Here is an 18,081-nt window from a genome sequence, read left to right as displayed (position 1 = left end):
TAGAATATTACTCTGCCTTAAAGAAGAATGAAATTATGGTATTTTCAGGTAAATGGATTGAGAAAGAGAATATCATGCTTAAAGTAAAATAAGCCAAACCCCCAAACCCAAAGGCCAAATGTCTTCTCTGATAAGTGAAACTAATCCATAATGGGGGCGGAGGAATGAAGGAATTTTGAATTGTGCACAGGGGAGTGAGAGAAGGGGAGGCAATGTGGGGATCGGAAGGATGGTGGAATGAGATAGACATTGTTACCTATATACATGTATGATTACACTACTAGTATGACTCTGCACCATGTTCAGCCAGTGGAAGGAGAAGTTGTGCTCAATTTGTGTACAATGTGCCAAAATGCATTCTGCTGCCATGTATAACTAATTAGAACAAATTTTAAAAAAAATTATGAGCCAAAATAAACATTTTCTCTTTATGAGTTAATTACCTCAAGTATTTTTCATAGTAATGGAAAGCTGAGTATGCAAAGATTTAATGTCTTCTCTGATGGGTTTTGGCTTTGCTTTAGGCTGATTAGTCCCTTCTACTTCCTGATTCCTTCCTTTTGCAACAGAAATGTTTATCCTGTCCCTATCCCACTATTGTATCTTAGAAGTATATAACTTTTTTTTAAATAGAGGCTCACAGCTGAAACAGTTTGTCTTGCATCTCAGAGAAGACTTTTGACTTGGACTTAGCAAGATTTGGGGAATATTGGAGATGGAATGAGTGTATTTTTCATTGTGAGAGGAACATGAATATTTGTGTCCAGGGATGGAATACTGTGGTTTTAGTTTGTCCCCAAGTGTTCATGTGTTGGGATCTTGGTTCTTACAGAGACAATGTTGGGAGGTAGAATCTTTTTAAAAATATTTTTTATAAGTTGATGGACCTTTATTTTTTTTCACTTATTTATATGTAGTGCTAAGAACCAAACCCAGAGCCTCACACATGCTAGGTAAGCGCTCTACCACTGGGTCACAAACCCAGCTCCGGGAGGTAGAATCCTTAAGAGATAGTGTTCAGTGAAATATTATTGCTGGCCCATCCCCTTGTTCTAGATTCTTGATTTATGGTGTGATATTTTCCTCCCACATCTCTGCTCCCATGGTGATGTCATCAGTTGTGAGATCCCTACACAGTCAAGCTAATAGGCATTTTGTTCTTGAATCTTTAGAACTGTTAGCTAAATAAGACAATTTTTCTTTATAAAATTAGCCTATTTCAGTTATTTGGCTACAGTAACAACAATGGACTAATTCAGGAGCACACATTGTGTCTACAGAAGAACACTCCAGCCTGGAAAGATATTGTTCCCAAGCTACATAGCTGAATGTGCAATAGGCATGCTACGAAGGCAAATTCTTTCAAGTTTGGAGTATAGTATGCTTGTGATTCCACAGATATCAGTATATTGCTTTATTTTGCTATAAAGTAAATGGATCAAAAGTAATATTCATTAAATCCATAGATGATGATGCTTGTAGATACATCACATTTAGAAAAAGCAAATTTAAACTTAAAATAAATGTTCATTCCAATAATAATCCAAAACCTCCCCTTCATGAAAAAAATTTAATCAGCCTCATATCAAGCATCCATCTGGTTCCCATGGAGTTGATTATCACATTGGAGATTCATGTCTGATCACTGCAGTTGTCAAGTTTGACACTCAGCAGTGGCAATACCAGGTAACCATTGGTTAGGGGAAGTCCATAAACTTGAGTCCATGCATAGTTAAATTTATCTCAGTGTGACAAATTTTTATAAGCTTATCAAACATAAGAGTATCTTTACAAGTGTCCAACTTTATTGCAAATCTCTTTTATTTATTTTTTACCAGGACCAAATAGCAACCAAAAGCCATTCCCCAAAAAGAGAATTATTACTTGGCCGAGGGGATGTGCTTCCACTCAAATACCTTAGGAACCTCTGCTGTGATGAATTTCCACAGGGTTTAGATGGTATTCCAAATTAGCTACAAAATCTTGTGAATCCTGTTGGATTCACTAGGTCACAAAAATGAAGTAGCAGAGGCTGCCTGCTGTGATGCGTAGAACCTTTTCTAGTCCAAGGTTGTGTAGTCAAAGCTTGAAGCCATTGGGTTATTGTGTAAATGAATCAAAGACTCACATCCATATTATTCGTTGCTTCCAAAATCCAATGAAGTCTATGAAGTGTTATGTTTCTTTCTGTAAGGGTACTTGGTGCAAGGTAGAGTAACTCATCCTTTGTATTGAAGAGGTTATCCCTATGGGCTTCAAACAGATGAAAGGTGCTGAGGGCCATTGCCAAGTAGGAATGACGCATCGAAAAGGCCCATCTAAAGTCACTGCTACTTTCTAGTCCTGGGTATTATCAGCATTATACAATAATGTAGTGGACTAGCATGATGTCCTATGAAATGATGAGACAACAGAGTACTCTATAGACTAAATTATGGCAAAGAGCTCAAGAGTTGTAATCATTAGACAAATATACTTCCTACTTTTTCCTGCCAATTGAAAGTAAATTTCTTTTGATACACTTTATTTTTTGAAATAGCATTTGTCAGATCAATAGAAAAACACCCAAAATTAATTTTATTTGCTCTAGTAAAGAAATTATATCTGGATTGCCCACTATGATTTGAAAAACAAATTAAGTTTATGACAATCAGTTGGATGAGAATGTTTATGAAACATAATCTGAGTCTAAATTCTGCTTAGGTCAAACAAGCTACTTCTGTATCTTTTTAAGTTTTGCAAGATGGCATTTAACCTTGCATCTGTTCCCAACCTCTCTCAGCTTCCTCTCCATTATAATATGGATTTTGATTTACTCTTCTGACAGGGAGGGGGAATTCTAAATTTTCTTTGATTCTTCCTATCACAATAGGTATGTCAACAATACAGATTATTATCAAAACCAGGACATTTTTATAGTAAAAAAAAAAAGGAATTCTAGGGCTGGGAATGTAGCTCAGTGATAGGCCACTTACCTAGCATGTGCAAGACCTTGGGTTCATCCTCAGAATTGCAAAATAAGTACATATACACATACATACATATGTACATTAAATAAGGAAAAAAAATGAAAAGGAATACTAGCAACAATTATGCTGGAAAAGCAGACAAAACTGTCACTCCAGGAGTCAGGAATCCAGTGTGAGGATTTGGTCATTTGCTGAGGTTAACTATACTGATAATACATTTAGGACTCAGGAAAATAACCATTACATAAATTTAGGAACACACTGGACTTCCATGAGTCACAGTTCTATACAATATGTGATCTTCTTTAAGCCTCTGTTTTAACCAGTAAACCACCTTGATAACTTATCTTCACCACCTGGAATTATTATTAGCACAGAGCCTGTAGCCAATAATTCCTGAAAGGTCTGAGAATTTCCCTGTCCTCAATGCACAATTATTCTGGTAAAAAATTACAATTTTTTGGTGGAAGTTTAGAAAGAGTATTTGTAATTACAGCATACTTTTGTAAATGTATCCAGCCTTCTCTAGATGCTCTGGGGATGTCCCTGCATGGACCCAGGTCTGGGAATTAAAAGCTTGACTCTGTTGTGGTAACTCAAGGCAGTCCTTCCAATCTAGAGGGCTGCTGAGTTATATTAGTCAAATAGGACCTCTATGGGATGTTCCCCAGGGAATCTAATTAGAGACCTGATGACAGTCAGGATTAGTGAAGTCAGATACTTGTTTGATAATTTCCTCAGGAAAGCCACTACCAGGTGTTCAAAGAAGGCAGAAACAACCATATCCCAAAAGAAAAAAGAAGCTACCTGATGAATCGTTTAGTTTCTTCCAAATATCCCTATTCCAGTTTTTTTTTTCCTATTCCAGTTTTTAAAAATCCACTTTTTAGTAACTGCTTTAATTTTCATGAGACCAAAAACAACAACAACAACAAAACACTATGGATTCAATTAACAATATTCCTGAACACACTGTATTAAATTTTGAGTTTGACTTTTGGCTATTTTAGCCTAGAAACATAAGAGATAAAATATTTTGTGTATATTTACTTGGTTTTTAAAAGTAAGTCTATTGCCATTCACTAACTTCAAGCTGTCTGCTACCAAATGATGCAACTGCTCTACCAACCTTCCTTGATCTCCTTTTCCTAAGATTTATTGTACATACCAGGAACTTTAGAGAGTAAAAGGAGATGCTAATGAAAATTATGCTGGCATAAGAAGTATAAAATATCAGAGGAATAAAACATAACAACTGTATTTATGCTTTCTATATTGTCTTATGGCATTAACCATGAAGCTGCTCAAAATCTTATCTTCAATGGGCATTCATTGTAGATTACCAGAAACAATAATTGAATTAAATTTTAATGACTGTATCACCAGAATAGCATGCTTTCATAACAGTTTAATTTTATTTTATTTAAGCCTATGCATATTAAATATAACAATCCCTTTTTTCTTTTATTACTATTGAAATCTCTTTCTTATAATTGCTTATCTTGCCAATGTCTTATCAGTCAGAGTTCTTAGTATCAAATGATTCCTGAAAGAGAGTGTTGGATCTCCTAAATTCTCAGAAAATAACTGTTTGCTTCAGAAATTGGCATATTCTGGAGTGTTTTGAAAATCTAATGTGGGGCCATCTGGCACAGTGGTATCTGACACCAACACCAGGTCTACCAGGTATTGACTCACAACAGCCTTTTCAGTTTTATTATTGACATCTAATTACTATCATGTGCACTAATGGACTTTAGCCTATTAAAAAAATTTACAATAAGCATTTGCCTTCCACATTAATGACCAGATACTACTCAGTCATTTAAATGAGTGTTTTAATCAAGGCAATGTATTTGTGTAATTTGCAGAGTTAATTGTGTAGTTTAGAGCTAAGCCTTTATTTTAATGCCCAGAATAAATAGGTAATTCTGGTGCATATGAACAGACTATAATAATGCCAGTGGAATGGCAAATGTGGCAAAAACAATCATTTTTATGCTTTGGAGGAAAAGGGATCCAGGGCCAATCCTCTAGCTTTAGGACAGAAATTTGTTTAATCAATAAAGGAATTAGATTAGTTGAACTATAATTTCCAGTTCCATTATTCTATGAGTCTATAAAATACCAGCATGGAATTGCATATCATTCAATGTTAGAAAAGAATAGTTACTTTAGTCCATTAAAATGCATATGCCTACAAAGTTTTTTTCTTTTCTTTAGTTTTTTGTTTTTTCCTGCTAGCGAAAGAGGTGGGTTGAAGGGAGAAGAGGGCATTCCATGCTTTGGCAGAAGGTGATCTGTGTAGGATTGGTTCAGAAAATTATTCTGTCATCAGTTTGGAAGATTCTGAAAAGAGGAACATGACCAACTATGCTGGGATACAAGGAGCCATCTGCACGGACACTTCAGAGTTCAGTAGGATGTAGTACTGGTGGCTCACTCCTTTTTGACATGGAGTGCCCACTCATATGGCAAGTTGAATTTCAGGTCTTTGACATTACCATTTGCAACAAGGTACACATTTCCTATATGGTTACAAGAGGTTTTGTTTTGTGAGAATAAATGTGGCCTATGCTCCAAATATTGTGCTTCAGAAGATTAAATACTAAATTTTCATATTACTACTTTGAAGTGTCTTTTGAAAATTGCTTAAGTGACCCATCAATACCAAATAGTGATGACTTTCCTTTGGACTTAAGGCTTATCAAACAATGAATGTTCCCCAGAAAAAGTATTTTTAAAAGATGCTGAAGAGGGCCTGGGGATGTGGCTCAAGCGGTAATGCGCTCCCCTGGCATGCGCCGGGCACTGGGTTCGATCCTCAGCACAACATAAAAATGAAATAAAGATGTTGTGTCCACCGAAAACTGAACAATAAATATTAAAAATCTCTCTCTCTCTCTCTCTTCTCTCTCTCTCTCTCTCTTCTCTCTCTCTCAAAAAAAAAGATGTTGAAGAAAAGAAATACTGAAAAGCAGATGTCTTAAAAACACTGTGTGACTTATAGGCAGACAGGGTTCACCTTCTACCATCTTTATTTTTTGTGCATGTATGGATTTGATTAATTACCATGAAAAACAATACTGTAAAATCAGGAAAGTAGAGATTTGTTCTTTGAAAGTCATTTTTTATTGAATTTCTTGAAGTTATGAAACTCTACTTTTAATCAAATAAAACTCTAATTGTATTTTCTTTTATTTGGAATCCAGTTTTCCCAGTTGAAAATTTGGGCTTGGGCTGGGGATGTGGCTCAAGCAGTAGCGCGCTCACCTGGCATGCGTGTGGCCCGGGTTCCATCCTCAGTACCACATACAAACAAAAGACATTGTGTCCGCCGAAAACTGAAAAATAAATATTAAAATTCTCTCTCTCTTTCTCTCTCTCTCTCTCTCAAAAAAAAAAGAAAGAAAGAAAAAAGAAAAGAAAAGAAAAAAGAAAATTTGGGCTTTGATCTTAACCTGTGAATTACTCAACATAATCCTGAACATGTTCAATTTTATAAGAAATCACTGTGATCCATTCTGGAATGAATTTCCCCAGGGCTTCTTTAATGGCCTGTGTTTTAATGCATATTAGTTTTAAAATTTTCCAATTTGATCAATTCCTTTTAAATTTGAATGAGATTCCACTTTCCCACATGTACTCAGATAATCTATTGACTCACCATCAGTGGAGCATGCACTTTGAGCAGGTCTTGCAGTAATGGTGGTATGAATCCACCCAGACCCAGACACTCATCTGACTATTGCTGTGAATACAGATGCTCCTGATTAGCTAAGTTACAGGTCTGGACTTTCACTATGGAACAGAGTGAAACCTGGAACTTTGCACTGGGCATACTCTCAGGCTGAAGCATGTGGTACCAACTTCTGGCCGGCAGATTAACCAACAGCAATTACTTTCATTTCTGAAGAATATCCAGGCTTTCACTCTCTTGTTTCCTCTTCTATGTCCTTAGACTGGAATTGTTTTATTTGCTAATATTTCCTAGCTTAGGTTGAGTTTCAAGCCAAGGACATTACTGCAAGCGTAGCAAGAATAGAAAATCAATACCTTATTGATTGCCAGTGAAAATGGCTATGAATAACTTCAGTTACCTCTTTCTAGTTTAAGGACCATTGTTCTATCTTCCCCATTTATGGATCTCTGAGTTTTTATAATGAAAATGTTAACACTGAAAGACCTAGAAAAAACTTTTCATGTCTGTTCAAAGTTTGTAAATTCTAAAACAGTTGCTTTAAAAAAAAATCTTTCAACCTTGACCTAAAAAGGTTTATTTTCCTTTTTAGCTTTTTAATATCATTTTCTTGGTCACATCACTAACAAAGTGTTTATGCTTAGACTGATCTAATTTAAAGTAAAAATATTTGCCAGTCTATAATATTTTCACTTAACTTCATTATATAAAAAACTATATTGTTTGTATGATAATGTATTTATTAAAAGTCTTTCCCCTCCCTCAAGGGTCAAGGACCAAACCCAGGACCTTCTTTCATGTGTTAAGCAAGCACACTGCCATTGAGTTAAATTTTCAACCCCATATTTATTTTAGATATGACATTTCTTTCAGACATTGAACATGGAAGAGAATATTTAGCTAACTATAACATAAACATATTTCATAGAGAGCTTGGTTAATGCTTAAACATTTTGGAGCTTAAGAAAATTTATTCATTAGGTATCAGAACAGAGGGTGGAAGAAAGTAAGTTAAAAGAGTCTGCCTGACTTTGTAGGATCAGGAAGAAATATGATTCTGCATATAGAGAGCAGCTCTTTGGGTGTCTACAAATTGCAGACTCAGGGACATTGATTCTGACTCTGCCTTTGGGAAGGCTGATTCTGATAAGAACTGGAATCTTGCTGTCATTTTTGATACTGACTCACTTATGACACTGTGGTTGCAAGCAACAGAAGTGACCTCAGCTAATTTTAATGAAAGAAATGCAACACAGGTGCATGGATATTTCCAGAATTCAAAAAATTTTGAAGACCCAGACTTCAGAAAGGACAGGAACCTAAAACAGCTTTGGCAATCTAAGTGTCCATTCAAGTCCAGACTCAGGAATGAAACAGTATCAGTTATTTTCCATTTCTTCCTTTAACATTCAAATTCTGGGAGAGAGAATATACAATTGATTTAGCTAAGGTCCTAAGCCTAAGGTGAACAAGGCATTTGAACATATGGCTCTACCTATATTAATGGCAAATGGGGAGGGGTCTCAGAGAGAAACTAGGAAATGAGCTATTACCAGAAGAAGAGCTGGGAAAACAAGCAAACCAATAAATAAGAGATATCCAGTATAGGCAGTATTGGGGATTGGCTTACTTGGCATAGCAGTATTTTTCTCACCCTAACATTTCAGGGTGAGAATGTGTTATTCCTTGTCCCAAAATCCTCCTCTCTCCATAACCATACAGTCTTGACACTATCCTCAGCCCTATCCAATCCTCTCCATTATAGACTCACCATCCCCTTGGAAAGTATGTGAAAAACCAAGTTCAGCTCTAAGAGGACTGCAGATTAAGGAGCTCTTACTTGGTTTAGGCTGTGCCTTATGAGTTAGTTCTAGATAGGTTCTACTTTATTCTTGAGATCGAGTCTCCTTGTTTCTGAAACTTTAGTTCTAGTGATTGGAAACTATTCTTGTCTCCTGGATCTGACTTGGATTAGGACTCTGCTTTGCTGCTTGCTTGTCCCTCATCCTCACTAAGTCTTGGATGCCTTCCTAAACATCTAATATATGCCTGGTGCCCTGGTGCCTATTACAAATTATTCCTGAGGTATTCTGCCTGATTTCTTCCAGCATAATGTTTTGTCTGTAAAACTGCTTTTGATATACCTGGTGGGATCCTGCTGATGCCCACTGATTTTCTGCCAAAAATTTGCTTTTTAAAAAATTTATTTATTCTAATTTGTTTTACATGACAGCAGAATGCATTTCAATTCATAGTACACATACAGAGCACAATTTTTCATGTCTCTGGTACACAAAGTAGAGTCATACCATTTGTGTCTTCATACATGTAGTTAGGATAACGATGTCCATCTCATTCCACCATCTTTCCTACCTCCATGCCCTCTCCCTTCTCCTCCCTCCCCTTTGCCATATCCAAAGTTCTTCCATTCCTCCCATGCTCCTCCCTTCACCCCCAATATGGATCAGCATCCACATATAAGAGAAAACATTCGGCATTTGGTTTGGGGATTGGCTTACTTGGCATAGCATGATATTCTCCAACTCTATCCTAATCCAAGTCAGATCCACAAATGCCATGATTTTATTCTCTTTTAATGCTGAGTAATATTCTATTGTGTATATATATCACAGGTTTTTTTTTTTTTACCATTCATCTATTGAAGGACACCTAGGTTGGTTCCACATTTTAGCTATTGTGAATCGTGCTGCTATAAACATTGATGTGGCTTCGTCACTGTAGTATGCTGTTTTTAAGTCCTTTGGGTATAAACTGGGATAGCTGGGTCAAATGGAGGTTCCATTCCAAGTTTTCTAAGGAATCTCCATACTGCTTTCAAGATTGGATGCACCAATTTGCATTTCCACCAGCAATGTATGAGTGTGCCTTTTTTTCTACATCCTTGCCAACACTATTGTTGTTTGTTTTCTTCATAGCTGCCATTATGATTGGAGTGAGATGAAATCTTAGAGTGGCTTGGATTTGCATTTTCTCCAATTGCTAGAGATATTGAACATTTTTTCATATATTTGTTGACTGATTACATATCATCTTCTGAGAAGTATCTGTTCAGTTCCTTGGCCCATTTATTGATTGGGTTATTTGGGTTTTTTTGTGTGTGTGTTAAGTTTTTTGAGTTCTTTATATATCCTAGAGATTAGTGCTCTATTTGATGAATATGTGGTAAAGATTTGCTCCCATTCTGTGGGCACCTCACCTCACTGATTATTTATTTTGCTGAGGAGAAACTTTTTAGTTTGAATCCATCCCATTTATTGATTCTTGATTTCATTTCTTGCACCATAGGAGTCTTATTAAGGACAAGATGGAGATTTGGGCTTATTTTTTATTCTATTAGACACAGAATCTCTGGTTAAATTTGTAGGTCCTTGGTCCACTTTGAGTTGAGTTTTTTGTATGGTGAGAGATAAGGGCTTAATATCATTTTGCAGCATATGTATTTCCAGTTTTTCTAGTACCATTTGTTGAAGAAGCTATCTTTTCTCCAATGTATGTTATTGTCACCTTTGTCTAATATGAGGTAACTGCATTTGTGTGGGTTTGTCTCTGTGTCTCTGTGTCCTCTATTAATTAAGACAATATTACTATTGGTCTACAAGTCTATTTTGGTGCCAAATACCATGCCGTTTTTGTTACTATCATTCTATTGTATACTTTAAGGTCTGGTGTACTGATGCCACCTGCTTCGCTCTTCTTCTTTTATTTTTAATTTTTTTTTTTTTTAGTTTTCGGCGGACACAACATCTTTGTATGTGGTGCTGAGGATGAACCTGGGCTGCACGGATGCCAGTTGAGCGCGCTACCTACCGCTTGAGCCACATCCCCAGCCCCTTGCTTCACTCTTCTTGATACAGATTGCTTTGCCTATTCTGGATCTCTTATTTTTCCAGATTAATTTCATCATTGCTTTTTCTATTTCTCTGAGGAATGTCATTAGGTTGTTGATTTGAATTGCATTAAATCTAAATAGTGCTTCTGGTACTATGGTCATTTTGAAAATATTAATTCTGCCTATCCAAGAACAAGAGAGATCTTTCCAACTTCTAAGGTCTTCTTTAATTTCTTTAGCATTCTGTAGTTTTCATTGTAGAGGTCTTTCACATCTTTCATTAAGTTAATTCCCAAGTATTTATTTATTTACTTATTTACTTGTTAAGACTATTGTAGGGGTAGTGTTTCTAGTTTCTCTTTCAGAGGATTTGTTACTGGTGTACAGAAACTCCTTTGATTTGTGGGTGTTGATTTTATATTCTGCTACTTTGATGAATTCATTTATTAGTTCTAGAAGTTTTCTGTGGAATTTTTTGCATCCTCTATGTATAGAATTATGTCATTGAAAATAGTGATAGCTTGAGTTCTTCTTTTCCTATCTGTATACCTTTAATTTCTTTCATCTGTCTAATTGTTCTGGCTAGAGTTTCAAGAACAGAAGTGGTGAAAGAGGGCATACTTGTCTTGTTCCAGTTTTTAGAGAGAATGCTTTCAATTTTTCTTCATTTAGAATGATGTTGGCCTGAGACTTAGTATAGATAGCTTTTACAATGTCCCTATTACCCCTAGTTTTTCTAGTGTTTTGATCATGAAGGGGTGCTGTATTTTCTCAAATACTTTTTCTGCATCTATTGAGATGATTATATGATTCCTATCTAAGTGTACTGATGTGATGAATTACATTCATTGATTTCTGTATGTTGAATCAACCTTGCATCCCTGAGATGAACCCCAGTTGATCATGGTACATTATCTTTTTGATATGTTTTTGAATTCCATTTGCCAGAATTTTATTGAGAATTTTTGCATCCATGTTCATTACAGATATTTATTTAAAGTTTTATTTCTTTGATGTGTCTTTGTCTGGTTTGGGAATCAGGGTGATATTGCCCTCATAGAATGAGTTTGGAAGTGTTACCTCTTTTTTATTTCATGAAATAATTTGAGGAGTATGGATTTTAGTTCTTTGAAGGTCTTGTATAACTCAGCTGTATATCCATCTGGTCCTGGGCTTTTCTTGGTTGGTAGGCTTCTGTGGCATACAGTATTGTGGTTGACAGCTATCTCCAGACCCTGTGTGGTGTCCCCAGGTGCAGGCTACCATGTGTAGGGGACTATGGTAGTGGTTGCAGTGTCCCAAGATGGAGGTGACCAGAGGAGCCCCATGTTGGTAGATGGGGATCCACATGGAGTGGCAGCTGAAGGTCCTTTGCATGTGCAGCAGCCAGGTGTCCTATGTGGGAGCAGTGGTTAGGATTCCTGCATGGATGGGTGGGCAGGAGTCCTTCACAGGATCTTCTGCCAGCATTCCTGCTCAGGCACCCAGAGGTCCTGCGTTGATGCTGAGGCCTGGATTCTTATGTGGGCATGGAGATTGTGATCCCTGTGAAGAAGCCTTTGTTGGGAGTCCTCTAATAACTCACAAAGAATCAATATTTCCACTACTTGAATCCCAGCTTATGGAGTGACACAGAATGCAGCCTCCCTCTAGGCCGCCATCTTGCATCCCCGCTCCAAATTCTCTCTTTTTGGCATTCAGAAATACCTCTTTATGTGGTTCTAATTCATCCAGTATTCCCATTTAGTTTTTAACTTTGAAGTTTATTTCAGTAAACATTATATAGATATAAAATCTTTCTAATACTATATCTAAAATTTAAAGACATTTAAAATAATGACCTGCAGTGCAGCTACCACCCACTTTAATAAACAGAATATCTCTTTCTTGCTTTTTTCACTTTGTTATCTTCCTGTACTCAGCCTCATAATTGGCACAATGTAGGTGCTCAATAAATGTTTGTGGAAGTTGTAGAAGCAAGGTTTAGTAGCCTACCCAGTCTTTCTTAACAAAACTTTGATCTAAAAATAGCATTTAAGCCAGGTGTGGTAGCAACTGCATACAATCCCACTAGTGGGAGGCAGAGAGAGAGAGAGAGAGAGAGAGAGAGAGAGAGATATTAAAAAAGGGCGGGGGCTGGGAAATGTAGCTCAGTGGCTACAATCCCCAGTTCCACAAACACCCAACCCCCCAAAACCATTTAAGTATTGCATGTGCAGTGAAACAAGCTTTAAGATTGCTGTTCTGATACTTACAGCCAATAATCATAGTTGAACACAAGGTTCATGGAACAATATAATGGTGTCAGGTTGCTTTTTTGTATAATTTAAAACCCTTAGTCTGTGTCTGTTCTAATAAGATATTCTATCATTTTCTTCTCCCTAATTCCAATGCTCTGTTTCAGGCTGGCTTCTGTGTTTGTAAGTGGGTGGAGAAAATACTTCAGATTCAGCCTGAAGCAATGAGGGGGAGCTCTTGGTGTGAACACTGAATGTGCAATCCCCACACCCACCCCATGATCTCTGCCCACAGTGGGCTATCGCATTATGAGTGTGGGGAATATTATATATATGTTGGCAGACAAAATCATACTCATAAGTCAGTTCATTTCAGTTTAAGTGGATATTACAAGTGAATTGCCACCTACATCTGAAATTTCCTGGTTCTTATAGTACTAGTTCCCACCCCCCCAAAAAAAATCCCTTTCTACTAACAATAAAAACTGTTCAGATTTTCAACAATTGTGACATTGTCTTATAAAGTTCACTAAGAGCCTTTGCAAATCCAATTTAAGAGAAACTCTATAAATATGCACAACATTGCTCTCCATTAGAAAAAAACAACAACAGAATTTAACACATCAGACTCTAAGGAGGACATAATAAGTACTTTAACTTTCGCTATGTGGGGGTTGATTCTGTAGTGGCTGAGTGGCTCAGAATATTGAAAGAGCAGTATTTCTCTGTGTGGGTGGTGGGTGGGAAGGAGTGTCTCATATGCAAGCAGCTAAGAGGCAAAAATGTTTGTGGTTGCAAAGCAGGGGAAGACATTTGTAAAGCTTATGCGTATAAAACAATCACATATAGACTTTGCATGCATTAAAGCAAGGGTCAGTAACCTAGAGTCCAGAGTCTAGCTCTGGCTCACTTAAGAGTTCTTCATGATTCACTGTGTAGCTTTTACTAGTCCAAACTAGATCTGGCCAGACACGGATTGGCATTGTTTTGTAACTTCCCTTTTTCTATATGTACCTGGGGCCTAACCAAAATGTTTATCACTCAACTCTATCACAGTTTCCTGAATTTAGCCTTTATGTGATGAAGTCACTTGATATTATGATGGAAAAATCTCAGATTTTGTCATTCTCATAAAAGATGATTTTCTAGGCATTTTAAACACTACTTGTCATTGGATTTTTTTTTTTTTTTTTTGTGTGTGTGTGTGTGTGTGTGGAGCAGGGTAAAAGGGGAGTAGATATCACTCCATTAAAAAGCAATTTGAATTCTGGAGGTCATTTTTAAGTGAGAATAATCTGAAGATGGAACAACTGTCATTAAAAAAAAAACAATCAAATAACTTTTAAATATAAAAGTAGCTTGAAAATGTATGGAGGTGAGGAAAAGGAGGGTTGAACAATGAGAATACCCTAGGAAAAAGACAAAACTGTTTGGAAAAAAGATGATTTGGCAAGACAAGTCAACTTACTCATGGAAGCAATGGGGACAATCATCTTCAGAGTTTTATCTCAGGGGATCAGAAAAGATTTGTCTGCAATGAAATTCTCACCTACTATAGTAGTTCATTTTGTGCTGCTATGAAAAAAATACCTAAGAATGTGTAATTATAAGGAAATAAGTTTATTTTGGCTCACAATTTTAGAGACTAGTAAGTTCAAGACATGCTAGCACATCTGTTCAGATTCTGGCAAAGGCCTTGCACTGTTTCAACTCATAGCAGAAAGGAGGTAAGTGCATATGAAAGAGAGAGAACACAGGGTGGACTTGCTTTAGGAGGCCTGGCTCTTGAGTCACTACTCTGTTCTATTGAGAATAAGAATTCACCCATGAGAAAGGACTTGATCCTCATTAGGGCTCTGGCCCCATGACCCAGATGCTTCCCCAAGAAGCTGTACTCCCCATGTTATGCTCGAATTTGGGACCCTCCAAAACCACCAGAGACCAAGATCTATGTAAGCTGCAAAGAGGTGTTTATTGTGAGCTAGCTCTGTCCTCTGCATGCACACAGCAACTGGTGATGCTGAGAGGCCCAGATCCCAGGGTTTGCAGCAGTTTTATACACTCTTTGAGGAAGGCAGGAACTTCACATACATCATAGCATCTCTTAGCAAATCATTACTCAAAAATCAAACAACAACTCTTAACATTGATTAGCACATTCACTGGCGGGAACAAGTTGGGTAAGGGTGATTGGTTAGTACAAGAGGGGGATTCATTTGAACTGATTGGTTTAAGCCACCAGGGGAGTACGTGCTGAACTACATGGCTTCCCAACATGTTATCAACCACCATAAACTACTGGGAGGATCATCTGGCATCCCAGGTATTTTCCCTGTCTCCTGATTGTGGTTGCTAGGGGGTTGCTATGGGTCCTCACCCAGCCTGACTGAGACAGGGACACCTGACTCTGCAGATCTCTCCTGTTATTTGTAGATAAACAACTCAGCAGGGTGGGTATGTGCCTAGGAGTGCTCTATGGGTTTTTCCAAGGACAAGGGTCATACCCCCTTCCTTGGGCAGGCTTTGCTCTGAGGTGGAGGCTGGTTTTTCACCCACCATTGCATAAGGTTCCAACACAAGAACTTTTGGGGTACACACCCAAGCCATGTCATTTATTTTTTAAGATTACTACTTGATATCCCTATAGGAAACATTCCCGGGGTCAAGGAGTAAAGGTTGTATCATGATATAACAGTGTCATGATATAAGTTGTAAACATCCCTAGTAATGGTAATGACCATTTGAGTTATTACCAATGATTAATTGTTTTTATTTAATATCTAAAGAAATGAGAGTTCAATGACAATTAAGAAGAGGTCATTTTGGAGCATAAAGTATGAGAGCATTGGGCTAGAGTAGGAAAGATGGGAGGGATTCCAATGGGTTAGGGAAAGTAGAAGTAAAAATAGTGGGAACAGTGGTCCTGGGGAAGAAAAGATATTTAAATCACATTTTCCCCCTAGGGGAAAACTTTTAGTTTTCTAAAATTAGGATAGGGGTGATGTTTTATACTATCTGGTTATGTTAGTTATCTTTCTGTCCCTTTAACAAATGCTTGATGGGGCTGGGGTTGTGGCTCAGTGGTAAAGTGCTTGCCTAGCCTGAGCAGGACCCAGGTTCGATTCTCAGCACCACATAAAAATAAAGGCATTGTGTTGTGTCCATTTATACCTAAAAATAAATAAATAAATAATTTTTTTTTTAAATGCCTGAGATAATCAACTCATAAAGAGAAAAGATTTATTTGGCTCACCGTTTTAGAATTTTCAGTCCATTATCAGTTGTTTTGGGCCTGTGATAGCAAATCAAGGTGGGAGCACAGAGCAGAGTAAAGTCACTCACCTCTTGGCCAGGAAGGAAAAAAACAAAGAGGAAGAAGAGGATGAGATAAGATATCCACAATCCTCTTTGAAGGCACACCCTTAATGGTTAGAAGATCTCCCAAGTGGCCCCACCTCTTAAAGGTGGGGACAAAGTCTTTAACACATGGGCCTTTGGGGAATATTTCACATCTAGACTATAGCACTGGTAGTCTTTCCAAATGCCTGTTACAATGTAAAGTAGTAAGAACACAAGCTTTAGAATTCAGATTTAAGGCTGTGGATGTGGCTCAAGCGGTAGCGCACTCGCGGGGCATGTGTGCGGCCCAGGTTCGATTCCCAGCACCACATACCAACAAAGATGTTGTGTCTGCCGAGAACTAAAAAATAAATATTAAAAATTCTCTCTCTCTCTCCTCTCTCACTCTCTCTTAAAAAAAAAAAAAGAGTTCAGATTTAATTTTAAGCCGCCTTCCACCTCAGACAGGTTAAGTTCTCCATACCTAACTTAAGCACAATATATCTGGTGGATGTACTGGTTGCCTACCCAGCATTTAGTTCCCTTGTCTTTTTTCCTAAGAAAATCTTACCTATACTAGCCAGTGGCCAGTGGCAGTTCAGAAAAGTTCAAATCCAACCCAGCTGTAAAATTGGATTTGATGGCTTCATTCTACAAGCATGTGATCAAATTTAAGCTAATGCTGTATAGAGCAATATTTTTGGTGGTGGTGAGGGGGACCTTTTTCAATATGCATTAACTCTCCTAAGACATCTACTGTAAGAAATATTCTCTGTCTGCGTGTATGCTGGTGTGCTAATGTGAGTCTTCGAATGACCGTAGCCATTGCTACCATGAAGGAAAACAACTGAAATTGAATTTGACTTATAAAAGAGGATAAAAATGAGAAAATTGAAGAGGAATTTAGGCAGGGCAGCACTGGAATTTTACTAGAAAACCTTACCTACTACTGAACTTATTAGTATATGAGTCAAAAAATTCCCTTTATTACTTAAGCTAGGTTTTGATTTAGGTTTTTTTGTTATTTTCAACTAAATCATTGCTAGCCAATGCATAAATCTCAAATAGGTTTTGTGATGTTCATGGCCTAGCACAGTGCTTGGTATATAAATAATAGTTTGAAAAACATTTCTCCAGGCTGGGCATGTGGCTCAAGCAGTAATGCACTCTCCTGGCACGCGTGGGGCACTGGGTTTGATCCTCACAACCACATAAAATAAAATAAAGATATTGTGTCCACCGAAAACTGAAAAGTAAATATTAAAAAATTTAAAAAAGGAAAACATTTCTGTATTAGTCTTTTTAAAAAATTAATTTAATAACTAGTGAACTCCTATTGTGTCATTATGAATAAGACATGACACTAAGTTCTAGAACTATAAAGATAAATAAGACTGGATCCTTGCTCTTAAGGAGTTCACAAAACACTGACTAGTTTGTTTCCAATAATATCTTGGGTACACTAGAAAAACAGAAGCAGAAGTAACTGGATTCTTTCACCTGGAATAGAAAGTTTTGTTAAATCGAACTTAAAAGGCTAATTTTTTTTTCTTTTAAAGAGAGAGGTGAGAGAGAGACAGAGAGAATTTTTAATATTTACTTTTTAGTTTTTGGCGGACACAACATCTTTGTTTGTATGTGGTGCTGAGGATCGAACCCGGCCCGCATGAATGCCAGGCAAGCGCGCTACCACTTGAGCCACATCCCCAGCTCAAAAAGGCTAATTTTGAACCTAATATTGACTTCAGTGTTAGGTTACCTGAGTATATTAATATTGATGATACTAAGTAGAGCAACCCAATCATTTGTTAGAACTGAAAAATGGTGGATAGTCAATGTTTGACAGATTTTTAATTATGTGTTTTACTTTTCATAGAATTCCAACAACTGTTAGGATTCTTCTTAATATCATTTAAAAATAGAAACATTCTTCTTTTGTTAACAAAAATAGTCTAAGTTAAGGAGTGTAGCTCAGTGACAGAGCAC

The sequence above is a fragment of the Ictidomys tridecemlineatus genome, chromosome 1 (assembly GCF_052094955.1).
Source record: "Ictidomys tridecemlineatus isolate mIctTri1 chromosome 1, mIctTri1.hap1, whole genome shotgun sequence".
Classification (NCBI taxonomy): domain Eukaryota; kingdom Metazoa; phylum Chordata; class Mammalia; order Rodentia; family Sciuridae; genus Ictidomys; species Ictidomys tridecemlineatus.
Note: the sequence above shows the minus strand (reverse complement) of the source record.